We start from the raw sequence: 4575 nt of genomic DNA on the forward strand, positions 1-4575 counted from the left end.
GTCCAATTGAAGTGATTCTAAGTGGGTTAGAAAGCTGACATTTAGAGCTTTCCAACCATATATGATAGTCTATGTTGGGCATAAAATTGGCAACATGACAAGAGGACAAAGTTGGCGCCATAAATGTGCATAAGGGAGGCCAACGTTGGAGCAAAAGTTAGACCCCTAACTTTGGCACCAACGTTGGTATCAGCAGATTATGGTAGCTGATATGAAAAGTTGGAGCCCCTAACTTTTGCTCAAACTTTTGGTCCAACTTTGGCAAAACTCAAACCCGGTTCACTTCGGTTCCTCCTCAAACTCCAAGAGCAATCAACCAAGGCCTCTATCAACCCAATTCCATCAAGAGCAAGGGCCCATGATCATCACTCAAAGGCACAAGAAATAGATAAAATAGGAATTTCATTTAATTGTAATTTGTTTTTAATTTCATTTTCATTTCCATTTTGTAAAGCCTATATAAGGCATCATTTTCATATTTGTGAGGAGGCTGGCTCCACTAGGGAGCACTAGAATTCGAGAGCTCTCTCTTTAATTTGTTTTTGAGTCTTGGGTTGGAGAATTGAAGGAATTCTGTTTCAATCTCATCCTAAGATCTCTCTGCTTTATTTACTGCACACTTGAATTTCAGTTTCGGTTAATTGCTTCTTCATCTACTGCTTCTGCACTTTACATTTCTTTAATTTCTTTGCAATTGCTCTTGTTGGATCTAGGAAGGCATTGAGATCTAGACTTGGTTATCTAGTCTCTTGGGTCCTGAGATCTGAATTCCAATTTCACATTCTCTGTTTAATGCTTTTCATGTTTATTTACGTTTCTGTTTTTTTTGATCCGATTCAATCAAGTTATATTCCAATCTTCTAATTGTTGCAATTTACTTTTTCCTTGTTAAATTCTGCAAATCCAATTCCCAATTCCCTTTACAATTTCATGCAATTTATAATTCTTGCAATTTAAGAGTCTTGCAATTTACATTTCTTGCTCTTTAAGTTACTTGCCAATTTACATTCTGCAACTTTAAATTCATTGTCCTTTTCTTTCTGTTGGTTACAATTTCACACAATTCACATAAATGTTAGCTTGACTAAACTAATCACCCACTAAAGTTGCTTGATCCATCAATCCCTGTGGGATCGACCTCACTCCCGTGAGTTATTATTACTTGATGCGACCCGGTGCACTTGCCGGTGAGTTTTGTGTCGGATCGTTTTCCGCACATCAAGTTTTTGGCGCCGTTGCCGGGGATTGATTAGATCAACAATGATTAAGTGGGTGAGAAGTCTAGATTAAGCATTTTCTTTGTTTTTGTTCTCTGCTCTAAGTTGAAACCAAGGTGTTTGAGTTATTGCCTCACTAAGAAATTTATCTCTGAGATATGAATTTCAATTCTCATTGGTGTTGTGTTTTACAAAATTCAAATGGAGTTCAACTCATCTTATGATCAAACAAATTTTATGGGATATTACCCATCATCACCAATCTCTAATGGTGGCTGGGAATATCACCCAGAGAATACACATTCTGAGCACTCCAATTCATGGAGATTTACTTCAGAACCACAAGATGAGAAAGAAAATCATATGGGATATTTCCCTCCACCACAAAATGATGCAAGTCATGATTCTAATGGTGGCTGGGAAGGGAATTCTAGTGCTCCATATGATAATCACAAATATCATCACTTGACCATACTTCAACCGAAAGCCCCTTTCAAAACTCACCACTCACACAAACTTCCATGAACCACTCAAGGCTTTCAGAGCTGAGTCCAAGCTCGAAAATATGGGAAAGAAGCACAAATAGCCCGGAAAAGGAAAGAAGATTTCTTCAAAAATATGAATGGAGAAGTAGAGAAATAAGGAGCTTAGAACCACTGAGCAAGAAAATGAAGGCCATTGATGGATATGAAGGAGAAAGTGGAAGAGCAAGATAAGGAGGCTACTGCATCAAGTGAATTTTCAATAAAGAACGAGGTGGTTGAACCTGAAACTGCACTTGAGACGATAAGAGAACATGAAGACTCACAACTCTCACAAACCTCCCTGGACCAAAACGCCTCAACACTTGAATCCATGATTGAAAGGTATGACGAGGAGATGAAGAAATGTTGGGAAAATCAACAAACCTCCCCCATGATAGAGCTATTAAAACAAATGTTGGGTGCAAAGAAAGGAGTGGAGGAGCATGAAAGTGAGGAAGTCATTCCAGAGAATTCACACTCAAGTGAAGCAGAAAATCACATGAAGGAAGGGCTCGTGGAACCACCATTACAAGAGGCCCTTAATGAAGAAATCACTCCAGTAATCACACAGCAACCATGTCTTGACATCCAAGAAGTGAAGGCAATTGACAAAAGCACCAAGAAGAGGATTGTGACCAAGATACCAAGGACAACATTCATGAGAAGGTCAACTGCAAACAATCCTCCCCCTGATCCAGCAAGCAAGATCAATCAAGCCAATTTCACAAGGGAGCTTGTTGAAAGAAGACCAAGACAGGGGACAATAACTGAAACTTCTCCCTTCTTGGAGTCATTCCTCTTAACAAACTGGAAGAAGAGGAAGAAAGTAAACAACATGTCAACAGTAGGTACAAATTCTCTTCTCTGCTTTGCTTTCGTTCTTTGTTTTGTTTCAAATTCAATAAATTGGCATATGGTTACATTCTAAGTTTGGTGTTGCCTTGCAACAAATCGTTTTCAATCTTTTTGGATGATTGCAGCAAATCAAAAATGAAAGCGACACACCAAGATTCTAAGTTTGGTGTGCCACCTATTTTTCTATGCAAATCATTCAGCACACCACTTGTCTGCATAACCATAATATCTTTGCAGTGTTAATTTTTTTGGTTTGATATTTGTTATTCTGTTTACTTTAGTTAATTCTTTTTAATGCTTTCATTTTAGTCTGCTTATTTGCTGTGTTTATTAATACATCACCAAGAGAGCTTTATTAATGACAGATTCTTGGCTTAGTGATCGTATTTAATAAAGAACAGTTTCATTTGCTTGGTTTTAATTCAAATAAATGGACATAGGATTGCATTTTAAGTTTGGTGTTGCTATGCAACACAATTTGCTTCAAATCTTTACTGGATACTTGCATTGATTCCAAGTGAAAGTGTCACACTAAGTTTGGTGTGCCACTTATTCTTTATGCAAAGTATATGCTCACCTTCTTAAGCTTGCAATCACAATGTCTCAGTCTCTTGTGCCTTGATTATTATCTTTAATTTTGCTTGCTTGAAACACATGTACTACTAACATTTCTTGTGTAAGACATTCATGATCCATCTTAGCCCCATAGCCACGGTTCTAATAGTTGCTTGAGGATGAGCAAGCATTCTGAGTTTGGTATGGGAAGGAGGAGAATGGGAGGAAATGACAACAATAGAGAAGATGAACTACAAGGTTGTAAAGTTCCTTTTCCTCTCATTTGTTTCAAGCACTATAAACTGCATGATTGTCTTTACCTTCTCTGTATGCATGTGTGTATGAAAAGGCATAGTTTGATTTCTAAACTGCAACATGGTGCTATGTCATTATGATTACCAACTTGAGTTTTGTGAATTCAAAAGCAACAAAGTATCATGATCATAAACAAACAAGGCATTAAAGAAGATTTTAGCATGTGCATAAAAGTATTGGAAAGCTAGTATGTTTGATTGTTGCTTACTTGCATTGGATTTTATTTAATTGAAGTTTTCATCTAGGACATTTTGTGAAATCTTTTGAAAATCATGAAAACCTTGAAGAAGCAAATACAACTAAAGCAAGAAAAGAAAAAGGGAAAGAATGAGAAAGTTGAAGGCTCTGAGTACCAATGGCAATTTAATTGCTAAATACTTGTGGTGTTTATGTATCAAGCCAATGCTTGAAACAAAACACTTAGAAGTCAAGGCTAGGCTCAAAGTGCAAAAGCACTCCCTCAAAGCTCAAGGCTCTGAGCATCAATGATTAGAGAGTCAAGAAAGAAAAGAAAATGAGCTTAATGAAGTCCTCTAATCAAATGCTTGTGGTGCTTATGTATCAAGTGGTAATACTTGAAAACAAAGCATTTAGAAGTCGTAGCTTTGTTATCAACTCATGGGGCAAAGCACCCAAAAGGAGAAGCTAATAAGAAAATCAAAAGCTTGTTTCAAGGAAGAAATATAAGAGAAAGATTTCATAAATTGAGCTAGATGGAAGCATCAATCATTTACATTTCTTTTGTGATTGTAGCATGCTTAGAAAACTAGCTTACCATGAACATTGAGTTGCTACTCTTCTTACCTTGGATTGTCAATCTTTATTGCATGATTCTTTTCTTGCTTGGGGACAAGCAAGGTTTAAGTTTGGTGTTGTGATGACATGTCACCATGTCATGTTTTTCTATGCTTTTTCCTTTGTTTTCAATAGGTTTTATGCACTTTCTTGAGCCATAAGCAAGCCAATTGGGTAGATTTTCATGCTTCCTTTGATTTAATCAACCATATGTGAATTAATGCAATTTCATGAGGTTTTATGCTATATTTGATACATATTGTGAAAGAATGAATATCTCATGATTTTAAGCATAGCTTTGATGTGTTTGGTTG

This window comes from Arachis stenosperma, chromosome 6 (genome assembly GCF_014773155.1).
Source record: "Arachis stenosperma cultivar V10309 chromosome 6, arast.V10309.gnm1.PFL2, whole genome shotgun sequence".
Taxonomy (NCBI): Eukaryota; Viridiplantae; Streptophyta; class Magnoliopsida; order Fabales; family Fabaceae; genus Arachis; species Arachis stenosperma.